This window comes from Argopecten irradians, chromosome 8 (genome assembly GCF_041381155.1).
Source record: "Argopecten irradians isolate NY chromosome 8, Ai_NY, whole genome shotgun sequence".
Classification (NCBI taxonomy): domain Eukaryota; kingdom Metazoa; phylum Mollusca; class Bivalvia; order Pectinida; family Pectinidae; genus Argopecten; species Argopecten irradians.
Window position 1 is genome coordinate 37238122 of NC_091141.1, and position 26582 is coordinate 37264703.

Below are 26582 nucleotides of genomic sequence, written 5' to 3' on the forward strand. Positions count from 1 at the left end.
AAAATGGCGGAAATATAGCTCTCCAAATATGGCAATTTGTTTCATTTTCTTATTTTTGTCCGTTATTTGTGAGCTCGTAGGGCCTTTATCATCTCATGTAGAGTGTTGAATTTTTGTAAATGTTAGCTTTAGCCTATTGTCTGTACAGGTTTTTAATTTCAAAGACATGAATTTGAAAATGGCGGAAATATAGACCTCCGAATATGGCGTTTCGTTCATTTTTTAACGTAAATTTTAGCGTAATTCATGAAAATTCAAAGGTGAAATGTTTTGAATTGGATGTGAAAGATCATGCTTTCAGACACATAAAATGACCAAGTTCAAGGTCATAAGATTCAAAATGGCGGAGATATAGGACATCGAAAATCGAAATTTTAGTTTATATTTGTCCTTGCACGAGACGTTTTCAGCGCCTTTAAACCTGTATGTACAGTGTTGATTTTTCATACCTTGTTGTATGAACTTTTGTCTTCAAAAGTTATTTATTTTTAAGGGGTTATATAGAAAAATGGCGGAAATATAGCTCTCCAAATATGGCAATTTGTTTCATTTTCTTATTTTTTTCCGTTATTTGTGAGCTCGTAGGGCCTTTATCATCTCATGTAGAGTGTTGAATTTTTGTAAATGTTAGCTTTAGCCTATTGTCTTTACAGGTTTTTAATTTCAAAGACATGAATTTGAAAATGGCGGAAATATAGACCTCCGAATATGGCGTTTCGTTCATTTTTTAACGTAAATTTTAGCGTAATTCATGAAAATTCAAAGGTGAAATGTTTTGAATTGGATGTGAAAATTCATGCTTTCAGATACATAAAATGACCAATTTCAATGTCATATGATTCAAAGTGGCGGAGGTATAGAACTTTCAGCGATTTTGAGTTGTGATTACATGATGTGGCATGTGGCCAAAGGGAGATAATCGGTATCTAATACTAAAACTCTAATCGTACGTGTTATTCCGCATTGGTTCAAGATCTTCATAAGAAAAGGAGAATTTTTGCACTTTTAAAAAACCTGAAATTCTAATGTTTTTACCTATTCATTATCAAAATTGATATTTTGAACATAAATCTCAATATGAATTTCCAAATTCATATCATGGTTATCAAGGAATAATTACCTGTCAGAAAACATTTTTAATTTTGAAATTCATAATTAGCCAGCCAATCAGCGGCCGGGTTAAAATTCTGTCCTGGGCTCATACACACGGGCCGTTTCGAAGGTCTTTCTTCATTTTAGTTTTGAATACTTTTCGAGATGTTTTAAGTTCTACATGTACACGTATATATGAACAATGTACACATGTTTGCGTAAATACACGTACATGTGTAGCTACACCGCATACATGGGAGGCCGTCCTTACGTGACCCTAGCTGTTAATAGGACGTACATTTGAACAAACAAACAACAAAAGTAATGCACAAACCCAATAACTGACAGGTTTAAAAACCTTTTATGTGTGTGGCAGAGCTGTCACCTGTGACACCGGATGTTCAAACACAACCGGTTCAATTTGAGAAACTACCCGGCCGTTTTGAGATCACAGAACCTATAGAGGACCGTGTTAACGTTTGCTACTATTCAGGTTAAATGAAGTTATCAAAATTCTTTACAAATTTTACATCTACATGTATTGTCCGACCCACACATAAACCATTAACTGGTGTACCCTGAATATATCCAATCAGCAGGCTCCTATATATTCACCTCTCTATGAAATCTTGTGCCCAAAGGGGGATTCCCCTAAATCTGTTTTTCGGTTGAACCAGACTGCTTTCGTAAGAAACGCTTTCTGATTAATATTGAGTGAGATCGCCCGTTCGTTCAAGCAATCGTCTGTTCGCTAACATTACTTATATCATTACATAGGTGGAAATCCCGTGTTTTGATCGCGATCAAATCTAGTTATTATTATTATTATTATTATTATTATTCTTATTATTTCCACGAAACCATCTTAACACTTTTTCTCACGAACGGAACAAGGTACGACGCTCAAATTTGGACACGTTATGTATGTACATGAGAGCTTGAAACGTAAGTTCGATTTTGTACGATAAGGTTCAAGGTCAAGGTCACAGACGTAAAAAACAAATTTTTCGGAACGAAGTTTAAACGCTCATTACTTCATTACCGTACGCTGTACATGGTTCACGTTTAGTTATTCAGACAGATCTTGACATTGCGCGTGCTTTTCCCATGCCATGTTATCAGAGATTATGTCAAGGTCAAGAGTTCGCTACGGGGTCAAACAAAGGTCAAAAACGAAATTTGTCACAGAAAAGTTTTGAATAGCGCATATGACAGATCATGCTCTCAGGAACATAAAATGACCAATTTCAAGGTCATATGATCTAAAATGGCGGAGATATAGGACATCAAAAATCGAATTTTTAGTTTATATTTGTCCTTGCCCGAGACGTTTTAGCGCCTTTAAACCTGTATGTACAGTGTTGATTTTTCATACCTATGTTGTATGAACTTTTGTCTTCAAAAGTTATTTATTTTTAAGGGTTATATAGAAAAATGGCGAAAATATAGCTCTCCAAATATGGCAATTTGTTTCTTTTTCTTATTTTTGTCCGTTATTTGTGAGCTCGTAGGGCCTTTATCGTCTCATGTAGGGTGTTGATTTTTTGTAAATGTTAGCTTTAGCCTATTGTCTGTACAGGTTTTTAATTTCAAAGACATGAATTTGAAAATGGCGGAAATATAGACCTCCGAATATGGCGTTTCGTTCATTTTTTAACGTAAATTTTAGCGTAATTCATGAAAATTCAAAGGTGAAATGTTTTGAATTGGATGTGAAAGATCATGCTTTCAGACACATAAAATGACCAAGTTCAAGGTCATAAGATTCAAAATGGCGGAGATATAGGACATCGAAAATCGAAATTTTAGTTTATATTTGTCCTTGCACGAGACGTTTCAGCGCCTTTAAACCTGTATGTACAGTGTTGATTTTTCATACCTATGTTGTATGAACTTTTGTCTTCAAAAGTTATTTATTTTTAAGGGGTTATATAAAAAAATGACGGAAATATAGCTCTCCAAATATGGCAATTTGTTTTCTTTTTCTTATTTTTGTCCGTTATTTGTGAGCTCGTAGGGCCTTTATCGTCTCATGTAGGGTGTTGATTTTTTGTAAATGTTAGCTTTAGCCTATTGTCTGTACAGGTTTTTAATTTCAAAGACATGAATTTGAAAATGGCGGAAATATAGACCTCCGAATATGGCGTTTCGTTCATTTTTTAACGTAAATTTTAGCGTAATTCATGAAAATTCAAAGGTGAAATGTTTTGAATTGGATGTGAAAGATCATGCTTTCAGACACATAAAATGACCAAGTTCAAGGTCATAAGATTCAAAATGGCGGAGATATAGGACATCGAAAATCGAAATTTTAGTTTATATTTGTCCTTGCCGAGACGTTTCAGCGCCTTTAAACCTGTATGTACAGTGTTGATTTTTCATACCTATGTTGTATGAACTTTTGTCTTCAAAAGTTATTTATTTTAAAGGGGTTATATAGAAAAATGGCGGAAATATAGCTCTCCAAATATGGCAATTTGTTTCTTTTTCTTATTTTTGTCCGTTATTTGTGAGCTCGTAGGGCCTTTATCATCTCATGTAGAGTGTTGAATTTTTGTAAATGTAAGCTTTAGCCTATTGTCTGTACAGGTTTTTAATTTCAAAGACATGAAATTGAAAATGGCGGAAATATAGACCTCCGAATATGGCGTTTCGTTCATTTTTTAACGTAAATTTTAGCGTAATTCATGAAAATTCAAAGGTGAAATGTTTTGAATTGGATGTGAAAGATCATGCTTTCAGACACATAAAATGACCAAGTTCAAGGTCATAAGATTCAAAATGGCGGAGATATAGGACATCGGAAATCGAAATTTTAGTTTATATTTGTCCTTGCACGAGACGTTTCAGCGCCTTTAAACCTGTATGTACAGTGTTGTTGATTTTTCATACCTATGTTGTATGAACTTTTGTCTTCAAAAGTTATTTATTTTTAAGGGGTTATATAGAAAAATGGCGGAAAATATAGCTCTCCAAATATGGCAATTTGTTTCATTTTCTTATTTTTGTCCGTTATTTGTGAGCTCGTAGGGCCTTTATCATCTCATGTAGGTGTTGATTTTTTGTAAATGTTAGCTTTAGCCTATTGTCTGTACAGGTTTTTAATTTCAAAGACATGAATTTGAAAATGGCGGAAATATAGACCTCCGAATATGGCGTTTCGTTCATTTTTTAACGTAAATTTTAGCGTAATTCATGAAAATTCAAAGGTGAAATGTTTTGAATTGGATGTGAAAGATCATGCTTTCAGACACATAAAATGACCAAGTTCAAGGTCATAAGATTCAAAATGGCGGAGATATAGGACATCGAAAATCGAATTTTTAGTTTATATTTGTCCTTGCCCGAGACGTTTCAGCGCCTTTAAACCTGTATGTACAGTGTTGATTTCTCATACCTATGTTGTATGAACTTTTGTCTTCAAAAGTTATTTATTTTTAAGGGGTTATATAGAAAAATGGCGAAAATATAGCTCTCCAAATATGGTAATTTGTTTCATTTTCTTATTTTTGTCCGTTATTTGTGAGCTCGTAGGGCCTTTATCGTCTCATGTAGGGTGTTGATTTTTTGTAAATGTTAGCTTTAGCCTATTGTCTGTACAGGTTTTTAATTTCAAAGACATGAATTTGAAAATGGCGGAAATATAGACCTCCGAATATGGCGTTTCGTTCATTTTTTAACGTAAATTTTAGCGTAATTCATGAAAATTCAAAGGTGAAATGTTTTGAATTGGATGTGAAAGATCATGCTTTCAGACACATAAAATGACCAAGTTCAAGGTCATAAGATTCAAAATGGCGGAGATATAGGACATCGAAAATCGAAATTTTAGTTTATATTTGTCCTTGCACGAGACGTTTTCAGCGCCTTTAAACCTGTATGTACAGTGTTGATTTTTCATACCTATGTTGTATGAACTTTTGTCTTCAAAAGTTATTTATTTTTAAGGGGTTATATAGAAAAATGGCGGAAATAGAGCTCTCCAAATATGTTAATTTGTTTCATTTTCTTATTTTTGTCCGTTATTTGTGAGCTCGTAGGGCCTTTATCATCTCATGTAGAGTGTTGATTTTTTGTAAATGTTAGCTTTAGCCTATTGTCTGTACAGGTTTTTAATTTCAAAGACATGAATTCGAAAATGGCGGAAATATAGACCTCCGAATATGGCGTTTCGTTCATTTTTTAACGTAAATTTTAGCGTAATTCAAGAAATTCAAAGGTGAAATGTTTTGAATTGGATGTGAAAGATCATGCTTTCAGACACATAAAATGACCAAGTTCAAGTCATAAGATTCAAAATGGCGGAGATATAGGACATCGAAAATCGAAATTTTAGTTTATATTTGTCCTTGCACGAGACGTTTCAGCGCCTTTAAACCTGTATGTACAGTGTTGATTTTTCATACCTATGTTGTATGAACTTTTGTCTTCAAAAGTTATTTATTTTTAAGGGGTTATATAGAAAAATGGCGGAAATATAGCTCTCCAAATATGGCAATTTGTTTCATTTTCTTATTTTTGTCCGTTATTTGTGAGCTCGTAGGGCCTTTATCATCTCATGTAGAGTGTTGAATTTTTGTAAATGTTAGCTTTAGCCTATTGTCTTTACAGGTTTTTAATTTCAAAGACATGAATTTGAAAATGGCGGAAATATAGACCTCCGAATATGGCGTTTCGTTCATTTTTTAACGTAAATTTTAGCGTAATTCATGAAAATTCAAAGGTGAAATGTTTTGAATTGGATGTGAAAATTCATGCTTTCAGATACATAAAATGACCAATTTCAATGTCATATGATTCAAAGTGGCGGAGGTATAGAACTTTCAGCGATTTTGAGTTGTGATTACATGATGTGGCATGTGGCCAAAGGGAGATAATCGGTATCTAATACTAAAACTCTAATCGTACGTGTTATTCCGCATTGGTTCAAGATCTTCATAAGAAAAGGAGAATTTTTGCACTTTAAAAAAACCTGAAATTCTAATGTTTTTACCTATTCATTATCAAAATTGAAATTTTTGAACATAAATCTCAATATGAATTTCCAAATTCATATCATGGTTATCTAGGAATAATTACCTGTCAGAAAACATTTTTAATTTTGAAATTCATAATTAGCCAGCCAATCAGCGGCCGGGTTAAAATTCTGTCCTGGGCTCATACACACGGGCCGTTTCGAAGGTCTTTCTTCATTTAGTTTTGAATACTTTTCGAGATGTTTTAAGTTCTACATGTACACGTATATATGAACAATGTACACATGTTTGCGTAAATACACGTACATGTGTAGCTACACCGCATACATGGGAGGCCGTCCTTACGTGACCCTAGCTGTTAATAGGACGTACATTTGAACAAACAAACAACAAAAGTAATGCACAAACCCAATAACTGACAGGTTTAAAAACCTTTTATGTGTGTGGCAGAGCTGTCACCTGTGACACCGGATGTTCAAACACAACCGGTTCAATTTGAGAAACTACCCGGCCGTTTTGAGATCACAGAACCTATAGAGGACCGTGTTAACGTTTGCTACTATTCAGGTTAAATGAAGTTATCAAAATTCTTTACAAATTTTACATCTACATGTATTGTCCGACCCACACATAAACCATTAACTGGTGTACCCTGAATATATCCAATCAGCAGGCTCCTATATATTCACCTCTCTATGAAATCTTGTGCCCAAAGGGGGATTCCCCTAAATCTGTTTTTCGGTTGAACCAGACTGCTTTCGTAAGAAACGCTCTCTGATTAATATTGAGTGAGATCGTCCGTTCGTTCAACCAATCGTCTGTTCGCTAACATTACTTATATCATTACATAGGTGGAAATCCCGTGTTTTGATCGCGATCAAATCTAGTTATTATTATTATTATTATTATTATTATTCTTATTATTTCCACGAAACCATCTTAACACTTTTTCTCACGAACGGAACAAGTTACGACGCTCAAATTTGGACACGTTATGTATGTACATGAGAGCTTGAAACGTAAGTTCGATTTTGTACGATAAGGTTCAAGGTCAAGGTCACAGACGTAAAAAACAAATTTTTCGGAACGAAGTTTAAACGCTCATTACTTCATTACGTACGCTGTACATGGTTCACGTTTAGTTATTCAGACAGATCTTGACATTGCGCGTGCTTTTCCCATGCCATGTTATCAGAGATTATGTCAAGGTCAAGAGTTCGCTACGGGGTCAAACAAAGGTCAAAAACGAAATTTGTCACAGAAAAGTTTTGAATAGCGCATATGACAGATCATGCTCTCAGGAACATAAAATGACCAATTTCAAGGTCATATGATCAAAAATGGCGGAGATATAGGACATCAAAAATCGAATTTTTAGTTTATATTTGTCCTTGCCCGAGACGTTTTAGCGCCTTTAAACCTGTATGTACAGTGTTGATTTTTCATACCTATGTTGTATGAACTTTTGTCTTCAAAAGTTATTTATTTTAAAGGGTTATATAGAAAAATGGCGAAAATATAGCTCTCCAAATATGGCAATTTGTTTCATTTTCTTATTTTTGTCCGTTGTTTGTGAGCTCGTAGGGCCTTTATCGTCTCATGTAGGGTGTTGATTTTTTGTAAATGTTAGCTTTAGCCTATTGTCTGTACAGGTTTTTAATTTCAAAGACATGAATTTGAAAATGGCGGAAATATAGACCTCCGAATATGGCGTTTCGTTCATTTTTTAACGTAAATTTTAGCGTAATTCATGAAAATTCAAAGGTGAAATGTTTTGAATTGGATGTGAAAGATCATGCTTTCAGACACATAAAAAGACCAAGTTCAAGGTCATAAGATTCAAAATGGCGGAGATATAGGACATCGAAAATCGAATTTTTAGTTTATATTTGTCCTTGCCCGAGACGTTTCAGCGCCTTTAAACCTGTATGTACAGTGTTGATTTCTCATACCTATGTTGTATGAACTTTTGTCTTCAAAAGTTATTTATTTTTAAGGGGTTAAATAGAAAAATGGCGCAAAATATAGCTCTCCAAATATGGCAATTTGTTTCTTTTTCTTATTTTTGTCCGTTATTTGTGAGCTCGTAGGGCCTTTATCGTCTCATGTAGGGTGTTGATTTTTTGTAAATGTAGCTTTAGCCTATTGTCTGTACAGGTTTTTAATTTCAAAGACATGAATTTGAAAATGGCGGAAATATAGACCTCCGAATATGGCGTTTCGTTCATTTTTTTAACGTAAATTTTAGCGTAATTCATGAAAATTCAAAGGTGAAATGTTTTGAATTGGATGTGAAAGATCATGCTTTCAGACACATAAAATGACCAAGTTCAAGGTCATAAGATTCAAAATGGCGGAGATATAGGACATCGAAAATCGAAATTTTAGTTTATATTTGTCCTTGCCCGAGACGTTTCAGCGCCTTTAAACCTGTATGTACAGTGTTGATTTTTCATACCTATGTTGTATGAACTTTTGTCTTCAAAAGTTATTTATTTTTAAGGGGTTTATATAGAAAAATGGCGGAAATATAGCTCTCCAAATATGGCAATTTGTTTCATTTTCTTATTTTTGTCCGTTATTTGTGAGCTCGTAGGGCCTTTATCGTCTCATGTAGAGTGTTGAATTTTTGTAAATGTAAGCTTTAGCCTATTGTCTGTACAGGTTTTTAATTTCAAAGACATGAATTTGAAAATGGCGGAAATATAGACCTCCGAATATGGCGTTTTCGTTCATTTTTTAACGTAAATTTTAGCGTAATTCATGAAAATTCAAAGGTGAAATGTTTTGAATTGGATGTGAAAGATCATGCTTTCAGACACATAAAATGACCAAGTTCAAGGTCATAAGATTCAAAATGGCGGAGATATAGGACATCGAAAATCGAAATTTTAGTTTATATTTGTCCTTGCACGAGACGTTTCAGCGCCTTTAAACCTGTATGTACAGTGTTGATTTTTCATACCTGTTGTATGAACTTTTGTCTTCAAAAGTTATTTATTTTTAAGGGGTTATATAGAAAAATGGCGGAAATATAGCTCTCCAAATATGGCAATTTGTTTCATTTTCTTATTTTTTGTCCGTTATTTGTGAGCTCGTAGGGCCTTTATCATCTCATGTAGAGTGTTGAATTTTTGTAAATGTTAGCTTTAGCCTATTGTCTGTACAGGTTTTTAATTTCAAAGACATGAATTTGAAAATGGCGGAAATATAGACCTCCGAATATGGCGTTTCGTTCATTTTTTAACGTAAATTTTAGCGTAATTCATGAAAATTCAAAGGTGAAATGTTTTGAATTGGATGTGAAAGATCATGCTTTCAGACACATAAAATGACCAAGTTCAAGGTCATAAGATTCAAAATGGCGGAGATATAGGACATCGAAAATCGAATTTTTAGTTTATATTTGTCCTTGCCCGAGACGTTTCAGCGCCTTTAAACCTGTATGTACAGTGTTGATTTCTCATACCTATGTTGTATGAACTTTTGTCTTCAAAAGTTATTTATTTTTAAGGGGTTAAATAGAAAAATGGCGAAAATATAGCTCTCCAAATATGGCAATTTGTTTCATTTTCTTATTTTTGTCCGTTATTTGTGAGCTCGTAGGGCCTTTATCCGTCTCATGTAGGGTGTTGATTTTTTGTAAATGTTAGCTTTAGCCTATTGTCTGTACAGGTTTTTAATTTCAAAGACATGAATTTGAAAATGGCGGAAATATAGACCTCCGAATATGGCGTTTCGTTCATTTTTTAACGTAAATTTTAGCGTAATTCATGAAAATTCAAAGGTGAAATGTTTTGAATTGGATGTGAAAGATCATGCTTTCAGACACATAAAATGACCAAGTTCAAGGTCATAAGATTCAAAATGGCGGAGATATAGGACATCGAAAATCGAATTTTTAGTTTATATTTGTCCTTGCCGAGACGTTTCAGCGCCTTTAAACCTGTATGTACAGTGTTGATTTTTCATACCTATGTTGTATGAACTTTTGTCTTCAAAAGTTTTTTTATTTTTAAGGGGTTATATAGAAAAATGGCGAAAATATAGCTCTCCAAATATGGCAATTTGTTTCATTTTCTTATTTTTGTCCGTTATTTGTGAGCTCGTAGGGCCTTTTATCATCTCATGTAGGGTGTTGAATTTTTTGTAAATGTTAGCTTTAGCCTATTGTCTGTACAGGTTTTTAATTTCAAAGACATGAATTTGAAAATGGCGGAAATATAGACCTCCGAATATGGCGTTTCGTTCATTTTTTAACGTAAATTTTAGCGTAATTCATGAAAATTCAAAGGTGAAATGTTTTGAATTGGATGTGAAAGATCATGCTTTCAGACACATAAAATGACCAAGTTCAAGGTCATAAGATTCAAAATGGCGGAGATATAGGACATCGAAAATCGAAATTTTAGTTTATATTTGTCCTTGCACGAGACGTTTCAGCGCCTTTAAACCTGTATGTACAGTGTTGATTTTTCATACCTATGTTGTATAACTTTTGTCTTCAAAAGTTTATTTATTTTTAAGGGGTTATATAGAAAAATGGCGGAAATATAGCTCTCCAAATATGGCAATTTGTTTCATTTTCTTATTTTTTTCCGTTATTTGTGAGCTCGTAGGGCCTTTATCATCTCATGTAGAGTGTTGAATTTTTGTAAATGTAAGCTTTAGCCTATTGTCTGTACAGGTTTTTAATTTCAAAGACATGAATTTGAAAATGGCGGAAATATAGACCTCCGAAATATGGCGTTTCGTTCATTTTTTTAACGTAAATTTTAGCGTAATTCATGAAAATTCAAAGGTGAAATGTTTTGAATTGGATGTGAAAGATCATGCTTTCAGACACATAAAATGACCAAGTTCAAGGTCATAAGATTCAAAATGGCGGAGATATAGGACATCGAAAATCGAATTTTTAGTTTATATTTGTCCTTGCCCGAGACGTTTCAGCGCCTTTAAACCTGTATGTACAGTGTTGATTTCTCATACCTATATTGTATGAACTTTTGTCTTCAAAAGTTATTTATTTTAAAGGGGTTAAATAGAAAAATGGCAAAAATATAGCTCTCCAAATGTGGCAATTTGTTTTCATTTTCTTATTTTTTGTCCGTTGTTTGTGAGCTCGTAGGGCCATTATCCTCTCATGTTGGGTGTTGATTTTTTGTAAATATTAGCTTAGAAATTAGCCTATTGTCTGTACAGGTTTTTAATTTCAAAGACATGAATTTGAAAATGGCGGAAATATAGACCTCCGAATATGGCGTTTCGTTCATTTTTTAACGTAAATTTTAGCGTAATTCATGTAAAAATTCAAAGGTGAAATGTTTTTTGAATTGGATGTGAAAGATCATGCTTTCAGACACATAAAATGACCAAGTTCAATGGTCATAAGATTCAAAATGGCGGAGATATAGGACATCGAAAATCGAATTTTTTAGTTTATATTTGTCCTTGCCCGAACGTTTTCAGCGCCTTTAAAACTGTATGTTACAGTGTGTTGATTTCTCATACCTATGTTGTATGAACTTTTGTCTTCAAAAGTTATTTATTTTTAAGGGGTATATATAGAAAAATGTCGAAAATATAGCTCTCCAAATATGGCAATTTGTTTCATTTTCTTATTTTTGTCCGTTATTTGTGAGCTCGTAGGGCCTTTATCGTCTCATATAGGGTGTTGATTTTTTGTAAATGTAAACTTTAGCCTATTATCTGTAAATGTTTTTAATTTCAAAGACATGAATTTGAAAATGGCGGAAATATAGACCTCCGAATATGGCGTTTTGTTCATTTTTTAACGTTAATTTTAGCGTAATTCATGAAAATTCAAAGGTGAAATGTTTTGAATTGGATGTGAAAGATCATGCTTTCAGACACATAAAATGACCAAGTTCAAGGTCATAAGATTCAAAATGGCGGAGAATATAGGACATCGAAAATTGAAATTTTAGTTTATATTTGTCCTTGTACGAGACGTTTCAGCGGCTTTAAACCTGTATGTACAGTGTTGATTTTTCATACCTATATGGTTGTATGAACTTTTGTCTTCAAAAGTTATTTATTTTTAAGGGGTTATATAGAAAAATGGCGGAAAATATAGCTCTCCAAATATGGCAATTTGTTTCATTTTTCTTATTTTTGTCCGTTATTTGTGAGCTCGTAGGGCCTTTATCATCTCATGTAGAGTGTTGAATTTTTGTAAATGTTAGCTTTAGCCTATTGTCTGTACAGGTTTTTTAATTTCAAAGACATGAATTTGAAAATGGCGGAAATATAGACCTCCGAATATGGCGTTTCGTTCATTTTTTAACGTAAATTTTAGCGTAATTCATGAAAATTCAAAGGTGAAATGTTTTGAATTGGATGTGAAAGATCATGCTTTCAGACACATAAAATGACCAATTTCAATGTCATATGATTCAAAATGGCGGAGGTATAGAACTTTCAGCAGCGATTTTGAGTTGTGATTACATGATGTGGCATGTGGCCAAAGGGAGATAATCGGTATCTAATACTAAAACTCTAACTGTACGTGTTATTCCGCATTGGTCCAAGATCTTCATAAGAAAAGGAGAATTTTTGCACTTTTAAAAAACCTGAAATTCTAATGTTTTTACCTATTCATTATCAAAATTGATATTTTGAACCTAAATCTCAATCTGAATTTCCAAATTCATATCATGGTTATCAAGGAATAATTACCTGTCAGAAAACATTTTTACTTTTGAAATTCAAGATTAGCCAGCCAATCAGCGGCCGGGTTAAAATTCTGTCCTGGGCTCAAATACACACGGGGCCGTTTCGAAGGTCTTTCTTCATTTAGTTTTTGAATACTTTTCGAGATGTTTTAAGTTCTACATGTACACGTAATATAATGAACAATGTTACACATGTTTGCTACAATACACGTACATGTGTAGCTACAACCGCATACATGGGAGGCCGTCCTTACGTGACCCTAGCTGTTAATAGGACGTACATTTGAACAAACCAAACAACAAAAGTAATGCACAAAACCCAATAACTGACAGGTTTAAAAACCTTTTATGTGTGTGGCAGAGCTGTCACCTGTGACACCGGATGTTCAAACACAACCGGTTCAAATTTGATGAAACTACCCGGCCGTTTTGAGATCACAGAACCTATAGAGTGACCGTGTTAACGTTTGCTACTATTCAGGTTAAATTCAGTATCAAAATTCTTTACAAATTTTACATCTACATCTATTGTCCGACCCACACATAAACCATTAACTAATGGTGTACCCTGAATATATCCAATCAGCAGGCTCCGATATATTCACCTCTCTATGAAATCTTGTGCCCAAAAGGGGATTCCCCTAAATCTGTTTTTCGGTTGGACCAGACTACTTTCGTAAGAAACGCTTTCTGATTAATATTGAGTGAGATTTTCGTTCGTTCAAGCAATCGTCTGTTCGCTAACATTATTTATATCATTACATAGGTGGAAATCCCGTGTTTTGATCGCGATCAAATCTAGTTAGGGATTTCCATTCAGGATGGAAATCCCTATTGTTATTGTTCTGTTTTTTTCTTATTATTCTTATTATTTCCACGAAACCTTCTTAACACTTTTTCTCAAGAACGGAACAAGGTACGACGTTCAAATTTGGACACGTTATGTAGGTACATGAGTGCTTGAAACGTACGTTCGATTTTGTACGATAAAGGTCAAGGTCACAGGTCACAGACATAAAAAAACTACTTTTTTCGAACGAAGTTTAAATGCTCATAACTTCATAACTATACGCTGTACATCGTCCATTGTTTAGTTATTCAGGTAGATCGCGATATTGAAAGTTTTTTTCCCATTACATGTTATCAGAGATTATGTCTAGGTCATGAGTTTCGCTACGGTGGGTCAAATGAGGTCAAAAAAGGTCAAATATGAATTTGTCACGTAGAAAATGTTTTGAATAGGCGCATATGAAAGACACATGTTCTCAGGAACATAAAATGACCAATTTCAAGGTCATATGATCAAAAATGGCGGAGATATAGGACATCAAAAATCGAATTTTTAGTTTATATTTTGTCCTTGCCCGAGACGTTTTAGCGCCTTTAAACCTGTATGTACAGTGTTGATTTTTCATACCTATGTTGTATGAACTTTTGTCTTCAAAAGTTATTTATTTTTTTAGGGGTTATATACAGAAAAATGGCGAATATATAGCTCTCCAAATATGGCAATTTGTTTCATTTTCTTATTTTTGTCCGTTATTTGTGAGCTCGTAGGGCCTTTATCGTCTCATATAGGGTGTTGATTTTTTGTAAATGTTAGCTTTAGCCTATTGTCTGTACAGGTTTTTTAATTTCAAAGACATGAATTTGAAAATGGCGGAAATATAGACCTCCGAATATGGCGTTTCGTTCATTTTTTAACGTAAATTTTAGGGTAATTCATGAAAATTCAAAGGTGAAATGTTTTGAATTGGATGTGAAAGATCATGCTTTCAGACACATAAAATGACCAATTTCAAGGTCATATGATTCCAAAATGGCGGAGATATAGGACATCAAAAATCGAATTTTTAGTTTATATTTGCCCCTGCCCGAGACGTTTCAGCGCCTTAATACCTGTATGTACAGTGTTGATTTTTCATACCTATGTTGTATTAACTTTTGTCTTCACAAGTTATTTATTTTTAAGGGGTTATATAGAAAAATGGCGGAAATATAGCTCTCTCAATATGGCAATTTGTTTCTTTTTCTTATTTTTGTCCGTTATTTGTGAGCTCGTAGGGCCTTTATCATCTCATTTAGAGTGTTGATTTTTTGTAAATGTAAGCTTTAGCCTATTGTCTGTACAGTTTTTTAATTTCAAAGACATGAATTTGAAAATGGCGGAAATATAGACCTCCGAATATGGCGTTTTCGTTCATTTTTTAACGTAAATTTTAGCGTAATTCATGAAAATTCAAAAAGGTGAAATGTTTTGAATTGGATGTGAAAGATCAAGCTTTCAGACACAATAAAATGACCAATTTCATGTCATCACATGATTCAAAATGTGGCGAGGTATAGAACTTTCCGCATTTGAAGTTGGTGATAACATGATGTGGCATGTGGCCAAAGGGAGATAATCGGTATCTAATACTAAAACTCTAATCGTACGTGTTATTCCGCATTGGTCCAAGATCTTCATAAGATAAGGAGAATTTTTGCACTTTTAAAAAACCTGAAATTCTAATGCGTTTACCTATTCATTATCAAAATTGATATTTTGAACCTAAATCTCAATCGGAATTTCCGAATTTATATCACGGTTATCAAGGAATAATTACCTGTCAGAAAACATTTTTTAATTTTGAAATTCATAATTAGCCAGCCAATCAGCGGCTAGGGTTAAAATTCTGTCCTGGGCTCAATCTTCGTTACACACGGGCCGTTTCGAAGGTATTTTTACATTTAGTTTTCAATACTTTTCGGGATGTTTTAAGTGCTACTGTAATAGGGAGGGTTTTCCACAAGAGACCAGGAGGGGCGATCCGACTGTATCTCCCGTTATATGTATAAGTCCCAAATCCGTGATCGTATAGTATTTTTTAAACAAAAGAGTATACAACGGATCCGGTTTCCTCCACAGGTTACAGGCCTGTATCTCAACAGGTTCGATCTCTAGGATGTAGCGGAAGCATGACACTAATCCAATAACTCAATAGGTAAATAAGGTACAAATAACTATTTATTATATAAAAGACAAGTAGATTAATTATTACATAGAAGATTCACAATAGTGCCCGTTAAGACAGATAACAATAAGAGATATATAAGTGCCGAAGCAGTTACAATGTATCCAAGATTAACTATAGCCAAACTTTAAGCCTAATTAGCTCAGTCCTGTGTGATTACCACGTTCCCTAAACAAAGCCTAACACCCTACGGAGCCAACTAGCTCTGCTCCCTACCTATTCCCTAAGTCAAGACCAAAGCTTCCTTAGAAGCAGCCCCCTTTTATAACAACTCATCAACCCAGTACCCCAAAGTGACCACTGATTGGTCAATGTCCGGATGTCCGGACAGAGCACCATATTTAGGTGAAACCGCTGCTACAACAACCCACCTACACACTAAATATAACTTCCGCTTAAAACAGACAAGACTCAACTGACTGATAAACACCTCCCAAGTGTACCACACGTGTACTCCGGCCAGCGGTCATCATCGGGGTGATCATGAGGACAACTAGGTTGATGAATGTGACTGCTAAACAGCAAAACACACCCTAGATAAGACCTGTTCTCAACGGTGTTCCCCTGAATTTGGGTCAAATATACATAAACAGATCACTGAAGTGAAGACTTAGAAGAGTGCAATAACAAATATACATACTGTAGAAATAAATGCAACAATGATAGAAACCCGTTCTATCACACTACATATACACGTATATATGAACAATGTACACGTTTGTTTGCCTAAATACACGTACATGTGTAAATACACCGCATACATGGGAGGCCGTCCTTACGTGACCCTAGCTGTTAATAGGACGTACATTTGAACAAACAAACAATAAAAGTAATGCACAAACATAATAACTGACAGGTTTAAAAACCTTTTATGTGTGTGGCAGAGCCGTCACCTGTGACACCGGATGTTCAAACACAACCGGTGTCAATTTTGAGCAATCTAACCGGCCGTTTTTGAGATCACAGAACCAAATAAATTCCCATAGAGGAACCGTGTTAAACGTTGCTACTATTCAGGTTAAATGAAGTTATCAAAATTCTTTACAAATTTTACATCTACATGTATTGTACCGACCCACACATAAACCATTAACTGGTGTACCCTGAACTATATCCAATCGCAGGCACCTTTATATATTCACCCTCTCACTATGAAATCTTCTGCCCAAAGGGGATTCCCCTAAATCTGTTTTTTTCGGTTGGAACAGACTACTTTCGTAAGAAAAACGCTTTCTGAATTAATACTTGAGTGACGATTTTTCGTTCGTTCAAGCAATCGTCTGTTCGCTAACATTAACCTATATCATTTACATAGGTGGAAATTCCCGTGTTTTGATCGCGATCAAATCTAGTTATTATTCTTATTATTATTATCCACGAAACCATCTTAACACTTTTCTCACGAACGGAACAAGGTACGGCGCTCAAAATTTGGACACGTTATGTACGTTAATGAGTGCTTGAAACGTACGTTCGATTTTGTACGATAACGTTCAAGGTCAAGGTCACAGACGTAAAAAAACGTTTTTTAAAACGAAGTTTAAACGCTCATAACTTCATAACTGTACGCTGTACATCGTCCACGTTTAGTTATGCAGACAGATCCTGACATTTCGCGTGCTTTTTCCATGCCATGTTATCAGAGAATATGTCAAGGTCAAGAGTCGCTACGGGGTCAAGCAAAGGTCAAAAATGAAAGTTGTCGCAGAAAAGTTTTGAAGAGCGCATATGAAAGAACAAGCTCTCAGGCAAATAAAAAGACCAATTTCAAGGTCAAATGTTTCAAAAATGGCGGAGATATAGGACATCGAAAATCGAAATTTTAGTTTATATTTGTCCCTTGCCGAGACGTTTCAGCGCCTTTAAACCTGTATGTACAGTGTTGATTTTTTCATACCTATGTTGTATTAACTTTTGTCTTCACAAGTTATTTATTTTTAAGGGGTTATAAAAGAAAAACGGCGGAAATAATAGCTCTCCAAATATGGCAATTTGTTTCTTTTTCTTATTTTTGTCCGTTATTTGTGAGCTCGTAGGGCCTTTATCATCTCATGTAGAGTGTTGAATTTTTTGTAAATGTAAGCTTTAGCCTATTGTCTGTACAGGTTTTTAATTTCAAAGACATGAATTTGAAAATGGCGGAAATATAGACCTCCGAATATGGCGTTTCGTTCATTTTTTAACGTTAATTTTAGCGTAATTCATGGAAAATTCAAAGGTGAAATGTTTTGAATTGGATGTGAAAGAAACATGCTCTCAGGCAAATAAAAAGACCAATTTCAAGGTCATATGTTTCAAAATGGCGGAGATATAGGACATCGAAAATCGAAATTTTAGTTTATATTTGTCCCTGCCCGAGACGTTTCAGCGCCTTTAAACCTGTATGTACAGTGTTGATTTTTCATACCTATGTTGTATTAACTTTTGTTTCTTCACAAGTTATTTATTTTTAAGGGGTTATATAGAAAAACGGCGGAAATATAGCTCTCCAATATGGCAATTTGTTTCTTTTTTCTTATTTTTGTCCGTTGTTTTGTGAGCTCGTAGGGCCTTTATCATCTCATGGTAGAGTGTTGAATTTTTTGTAAATGTAAGCTTTAGCCTATTGTCTGTACAGGTTTTTAATTTCAAAGACATGAATTTGAAAATGGCGGAAATATAGACCTCCGAATATGGCGTTTCGTTCATTTTTTTTAACGTTAATTTTAGCGTAATTCATGAAAATTCAAAGGTGAAATGTTTTGAATTGGATGTGAAAGATCATGCTTTCAGACACATAAAATGACCAAGTTCAAGGTCATAAGATTCAAAATGGCGGAGATATAGGACATCGAAAATCGAAATTTTAGTTTATATTTGTCCTTGCACGAGACGTTTCAGCGCCTTTAAACCTGTATGTACAGTGTTGATTTTTCATACCTATATGGTATTACCTTTTGTCTTCAAAAGTTATTTATTTTTAAGGGGTTATATAGAAAAATGGCGGAAATATAGCTCTCCAACATATGGCAATTTGTTTTCATTTTTCTATTTTTTTCCGTTTTATGTTTTGTGAGCTCGTAGGGCCCTTTATCATCTCATGTAGAGTGTTGAATTTTTGTAAATGTAAGCTCTTAGCCTATTGTCTGTACAGGTTTTTAATTTTCAAAGACATGAATTTGAAATGGCGGAAATATAGACCTCCGAATATGGCGTTTCGTTCAATTTTTAACGTAAAATTTTAGCGTAATTCATGAAAATTCAAAGGTGAATTGTTTTGAATTGGATGTGAAAGATCATGCTTTCAGACACATCAAACATGACCAAGTTCAAGGTCATAAGATTCAAAATGGCGGAGATATAGGACATCGAAAATCGAAATTTTAGTTTATATTTGTCTTGCACGAGACGTTTCAAGCGCCTTTAAACCTGTATGTACAGTGTTGATTTTTCATACCTATATGGTATTAACTTTTGTCTTCAAAAAGTTATTTATTTTTTAAGGGGTTATATAGAAAAATGGCGGAAATATAGCTCTCCAAATATGGCAATTTGTTTCTTTTTCTTATTTTTTTCCGTTATTTGTGAGCTCGTAGGGCCTTTATCATCTCATGTAGAGTGTTGAAAAAAAATTTTTGTAAATGTAAGCTTTAGCCTATTGTCTGTACAGGTTTTTAATTTCAAAGACATGAATTTTGAAAATGGCGGAAATATAGACCTCCGAATATGGCGTTTCGTTCATTTTTTTAACGTTAATTTTTTAGCGTAATTCATGAAAATTCAAAGGTGAAATGTTTTGAATTGGATGTGAAAGATCATGCTTTCAGACACATGAAAATGACCAAGTTCAAGGTCATAAGATTCAAAATGGCGGAGATATCGGCCATCGAAAATCGAAAATTTTAGTTTATATTTGTCCTTGCACGAGACGTGTCAGCGCCTTTAAACTGTATGTACAGTGTTGGTTATTTTCCTACCTATGTTGTATTAACTTTTGTCTTCAAAAGTTATTTATTTTTAAGGGGTTATATAGAAAAATGGCGGAAATATAGCTCTCCAAATATGGCAATTTGTGTCATTTCCTTATTTTTGTCCCGTAATTTCTGAGCTCGTAGCACTTTATCATTTTATTGTAAGGTGTTGATTGTTTGTAAATTATAGACATTGGCACATTCTCTGTATAGACTAAATTTTAAATTTCAAAGTCATGAATTTGAAAATGGCGGAAATATAGCCCTCTGATATGGCATTTCGTTCACTTTTTAACGTAATTTTGCCGTAATTTTTGAAATTTCAAAGAGAAATGTTTTTGAATAGGATGTGAAAGAGCATGCTCTAAGACACATAAAATGACCAATTTCAAGGTCATAAGATTCAAAATGGCGGAGAGATATAGGACATCAAAAATCGAAATTTTAGTTTGATATTCTTTGTCCCTGCGCGCGAGGACGTTTTAGCGCCTTTAAACCTGTATGATTAATGTTGATTTTTCATACCTATGTTGTATAAACTTTTGTCTTCAAAAGTTATGGATTTTAAAGGGGTTATATAGAAAAAATGGCGGAAATATAGCTCCTCAAATATGTCAATTTGTTTCCATTTCCTTATTTTTTTAACGTAAATTTGTGAGCTCGTAGAGCCTTTTTCATTTAATTTAGGGGTGTCTTGATTTTATGTGAATGTAGACCATTGGCATATATTGCTGTTACAGGGTTATAATTTCAAAAAATCACGAATTAGAAAAATGGCGGAAATACAGCCCTCGAATATAGCGTTTTCGTTCACTTTTTAAAACGTACATATGTAATTTTTACCGTAATTTAAGAGATTTCAAGAGAAAGGTTTTGAATCGATGTGAAAGGGCACGCTCTCAGACACATATATTGACCAATTTTCAATGTCATGTGATTCAAAATGGCGGAGGTATAGAACATCATTGTCCTTTCAGCGATTCTGTACACTCGGTTGAGATTACATGATGTGGGACCAAAGGGAGATAGATCCTCTAATACAAAAACTCGTACGAGTTATTTCCGCATTTTAGTTCCAAGATCTTTATAAAGAAAAACTGGAGAGATTTTTGCACTTTAAAAAAAACCTGAAAATTCTAATGTGTTTACCTATTCATTATCAAAATTGATATTTTGAACCTAAATCTCAATGCTTGAATTTCCAACTTTATATCACTGTTATCAAGGAATAATTACCTGTCAGAAAACATTTTTAATTTTGAAATCACTTACTTAGCCAGCCAATCAGCAGGCCGGTTACACATTCTGTCCTGGGCCTCAATCTTCTATACACACGGTGCCTTTTCGAAGTTCTTTTTTCACTTTAGTTTTGAATACATTTCGGGATAGGTTTTAAGTTCTATGTACAGACTCTCATAAATACACAGCCAAAAACACCCACACCTAAATTTTTTTATTTTTTTTACCCCCCCCCCCCCCCCCCCCCCCCCCCCCCCCCCCCCCAAAAATGTATCCATGTACCCGTGTTTGCGTAAATACACGTACATGTGTAGCTGACACCGCATACATGGGAGGCCCCCCCGTCTTACGTGACCCTAGCTGTTAATAGGGACGTACATTGAACAAACAAACAACAAAAAGTAATGCACAAAACCAATAACTGAGAGGTTTAAAAACATTTTATGTCGTGCTGGCAAGAGTCTGTCACCTGTGACAACCGGATGTTCAAACCACCAACCGGTGCTATTTTGAGAAACTACCCGGCCTTTTTGAGATCACAGAAACAAATATATTCCTATAGAGGACCGTGTTAACGTTTGGCTACGTATTCAGGGTTAATGAAGTTATCAAAATTCTTTACAAATTTTAAATCTACATGTATTGCCCCGACCACCACATTAACTATTAACTGATGTACCCTGAATATATCCAATCAGGCAGGCTCCGATATATTCACCTCTCTATGAAATCTTCTGCCCAAAGGGGGATTCCCCTAAATTCTGTTTTTGTCGGTGGGACCAGACTACTTTCGTAAGAAACGCTTTCTGATTAATTATTGAGTGAGATCGTTCGTTCGTTCAAGCAATCGTCTGTTCGCTAACATTACTTATATACATTACATAGGGGGAAATCCCGTGTTTTTGATCGCGATCAAATCTAGTTTTAAATGTGTTAATCTGTTAAGCTATTCCACCATTTGACAGTTCGTATTGTAAAACAACACTAGTACAGACATCCATGTTGGTTGCACCCCTATAGAGCCCGCAGAGCTCGACAAAGCCATATTGGACGTACCAATCTCAAACGGAACATACTTACCGCCAAAACGTATCGTTTGATTTCAACATGCTTAGAAAGTAAAACATCACCTACCTTATTAGTACTATGGTCGTCCCTGTTGCTCCCATCACCGCAGGATAATCAACCCGCCAGTGTCCAATCTTGCCACAAAACAACTCCCTGGTCTGTTAACGGCCCGTGGAGTACCTCTTTTGATATTTCCTGAAGGCACTAGACGGTCGTTTGGCGCTCGGTCACCGTATGGTGTGTAAATAACTGTCCCTCGCTCCCACGCCACTGTTGAACTTTTGTTTAGAGTCTTAGCCTTTTCTATTAGCCTAGCTCTACCACGGTCAATTTTGCGCCTCGTCGTCGGAGTCTGAAGCGATAGGGTTGGCGATGTTTTCGTCGACGACTTTCCATCCACAGTCCGAAGTATTGAATAGCTTAATTAGCTTATGTCTATAGTAATATTAAACCGATACCTTCAACAAGCTTGGCCTTGGATGCGTGTGGCTCTGTCGTAGCTAATCGCTCCGCGCTTCCATAAGATAAAAGTGATCCTCATAGCTCTTCATGAAAAATTTGTGAGGTACGGCACAACATGAGGTTTTGCTGTATTTATCGAAAAATGAGCTTCAGGAACTATCGTTTCATCTCTTGTTTCAAAGGTATCCAAATTCATGAGTAATTCACGCACAATCATTTTGGAGACACTTTCATCTTGGTGAAGCTTCTTACAGCCGCTTTCACATGGGCAATAATAAAATCTTCCGTAGTAGTAGACATTATGCAAAGGTAATTAAGCAACAGCTAGCTCCGATAATAAAAACATGACCATGAGCGGTATGGCAACAGCGTCTAGGAATGACACACACACCTGTGAAGAGCCCGGCACGTCGACCACTGTGACTGATCAGCGCACGTCGCAACACTTGCATTCTCGTGCCGACTGAGAAAAATGATTCCCGCGATACTTAGCGAAACGCGAAACGCGGGAATATTTGAAGAAAATGTTACCAGCCAAGCACTGTCACTATGATACACAAGCTTCATACACACCCTCTATTTGTGTAATATTGGCTACACATATAGGAGAGTCGTTCGAAAAATCAAAAGCCTGTGTATCAAATGAAAAAACTATACGACATTGGTCTGGAAACGTTTCATATTTGTATATAATCAACTCTATCCTTGAAATATATAAACAAAGTGTAACTGAATTATCCCTGAAAGTATTAGGCTTTTTTGCTTTAAAGATACGAAATTTGATTGCACTCCTTGAGCGGGGCCAATCAAATGATTTGCATAATTTTTAATAATCATAATTTCGGTAAGAATATGTATAATTAGTGCCGAATATATTGAATTTTGCTTAAAAAACGGCTGTTCATGAGTATATTCTGTTTTGAAGTATAATTTTTTTTCTGGCTTTCTGATATGGGCCTATTCATTTTTTTGCTTTCTACGATGAAAAAAAAAATCGGGAATGGCGCGGAAATCCGACGTTAACGTGACGCTCCACAATAGAAACCATTTACGTTGCGTATTGATTTGGGCAAAAATAATCATTGGAAAAAATCAATGGAATCGTACGTGTAAACGTATTTCATTTTAATAAAGTAGCCTGGGAAGAAAATTGATTATAAGCATTGAAGTCACTATTTTTTTAATTTCATCTGGGTATGAAATAAATTTTGTTTGCAAACTTTTTGTGCTAAATGAAATGAAGAGAAAAGAGCGATAACATTGTTATCAGTTCTTGACACGAAAATGTATAACACGGCGAAAAATAAACCTATCAACTCGCGCTATTTCGTCGCGATTTGAGTCAGTAGGACAAACACCAATGGTACTTTTATGCTCCAATTTTGAATGTAATTTATTTCCCGGCGTGATCTACAAATGTTTCTCTTTGAAACAATCTATCTTAGCTGCGAAAATTCAAAATGACAAAATAATTTTGAATGTATAACCCCCTAAAAATCAGCATTTATGGCCATTAAGTTTCTTGTTTACAGTCAACTCCAAAAATATCAATAAAAAATGCTGACAAATAGGAACTATGTATTAGAAAAAAAAAAGGTTAATTCTGAATAAAACGATTTCTTTTTCCTTCATAATTTTGATATGTCCCAACAAAACCTCAATGATGTATTGGTTAGGTATTAAATTTTGACGGTTTGTCAGGGGATTTCCTCAAGAATGTTCTAGAAGGTACTAGAAGGTTCTAGACGCGTCTATATACGTCATTTCCGAAATCCCAATATTGTGTAAGAATCATGACTGAGACTAAACTTACGTTTTGTAAATGAATTGGGTTTGAAAAACAATTTCAAAAAATCAAATTAGTTTGTTGAAGCCGCCTTGCTGTTCAAAATAAGACGGCAACATAAGTGTAAGTATTTATACATTTTTTTTTTTACAATTTATCACTATCGTTAGTTAATAGTATTGATTCCGAGTATAATGTTTGATGTTAGAGGTTGTTGTTGTCGTCTGATGTGAGATTTATAATTTGCATACTGCAATCATAAATCTTATAAAAAAAAATGAATTAAAAACATATGCATTGAATGGAATTTTATTGACAGTATCAGAACATTTTGATTTCCTTGATAATTTTTTTGTAAATAATTGACAAAAGTGTCTATGTGGAAAACAAGACACGCCTTCATGGCTTTGACAATTAGGCCCTCAGGATGGTCCGAACAGTGATCGAATGCGCGCCGTTCGTTCGGAATAGGCGAGGTTTTACCGATTTGGAAAGTTACGTGCGACAGTGAAAGTAGAAGTGTACAGAAGGCAAGATTTATCACATTATATTTTCAAATTAATAATAATTATAACATTATCAATATTATTTTTTATAATTGTATTTATGTGAAGTTACAGTCTATGCTAATTAGTCCAATATCATTTTCTCATAAGTGTTTGCTTTAATGAATGGGTCTAAATATCAAAAAATATCTACACTGTAGTTTTACACTTATTTTGATATTGTTTCAACAATATTTCAGAATTTCATCTAAGTCCAACAAGTCTTGAAAAAAACATGTTCTTTCGCAGAAATTTCACAACAATACCAGTTCTTGTTCTTCCTCAGAACAGGTGTTTTGACTTCTATCTGTATTGGATAACGATGATGGGTGTGGAAATGCATTCGATCTCACTGTATTTTAAAACACACACATTTCCTCTGTTTATCAAAAATAAGTAGATCTTTAGAAAATGTTGGGTTAACAAACTTACATTTTTTTTTAGTTTGCAATATGAGTATGGATGTATATATCACTTCTCTGAACCAGTGATTTGAAAAATATCTCTGTCTGAACAAAAGTTAACTTGATAAATGTTTGGTACATTATAAATTGATTACACACCACAAATATTTAAGTAAAGATCCATGGCCATAACTGATATTACTTTCCAATGTAAATGGCGTTAAAGGCTAATATATATGACAGTAATAAATACTAGTACAATGTACTACTCATTTCCATGAAATACACTTCTAATCTAGGCTTCCTGTCTATAGATGTAGTTACAGAGTATGATAGGTTATTATGGTACCAGAAGATATAGCATATCCAGCTTGGCAACATTATGCTAAAATATAGTCATGTAAAATGTAAATCTTTGTACCCAAATCTGATTATTGTTAAATGGTAACGAGGACATATTCAAATTCAAGGAACATACGAAAAAAATATGAATAGTAAATTGCGAAATATATCGAAAATACATTTCCAAAATGAGAAGTCATAAACTTTGACACCATGCCCTCTGGCAATATGGTTTTCATCAATTTTGAAAAAATTAAGTGGAAATAATTTTTTTTTCACAAACTTGTATTTTTTTGTATTATGTTTCACAGTTAGATAAATGCGACTTGTGAAAATATTTAGGAAAAATTAATCTAAAAGCAATTTTATCTATTTTTAGTAACAAACCAATATGCATACTCCTATATATGGGAATAACTCATGTACCATGTGATACCTGATAACGTTTGTGCGGGACTATTGTATCTATTGGTGATGGAATGACGTTGTATGATGACATCCCACGCTAACATCATTTTAGTGGGAAGATAGGAGTGACGTTCCATCACCATTGGAGATACTAGTAACCCACATGGGTGTCACGTGGTAAATGAATTATTCCCAATGGGGTATATGATACTAACTCTACATTATGTAGTTGGCATATAATATACAAGTTGGTGGTTTTCCCCAACCAGCTTCCCCGATACTCCATGGGCTCTGATCACTTAAGATCTTTACACCCCTGGACTGTCTGCTACTCTCATAGTAAAATTGGAGGCAGCTTATGCATGATCAGCGTAAAAACAGCTAAACCAATCACAGGCCTGCAAAGATTTCCTTTCAAGACTACAGAGAGAGTTACGTTCAACATCAAAGCCACATCGCCAACCACAGTGTACCGTTATACGGCTCTTTTGATGTACATGTACATAAATATAATCCCATAATTTTGTTAGCACACAACACACAACCTGAGAGGTCAAAATTTTAAATCCTCTGAATTCAATGTAACTGTTATGGGGGCACT

At 34.6% G+C, this 26582-nt stretch overlaps 1 pseudogene; it reads right to left on the minus strand.

Moving 5' to 3' along the window:
- Positions 1–22096: 22096 nt before the first annotated feature.
- LOC138329878 (uncharacterized) lies at positions 22097–22796 on the minus strand (annotated as a pseudogene).
- Positions 22797–26582: the final 3786 nt, after the last annotated feature.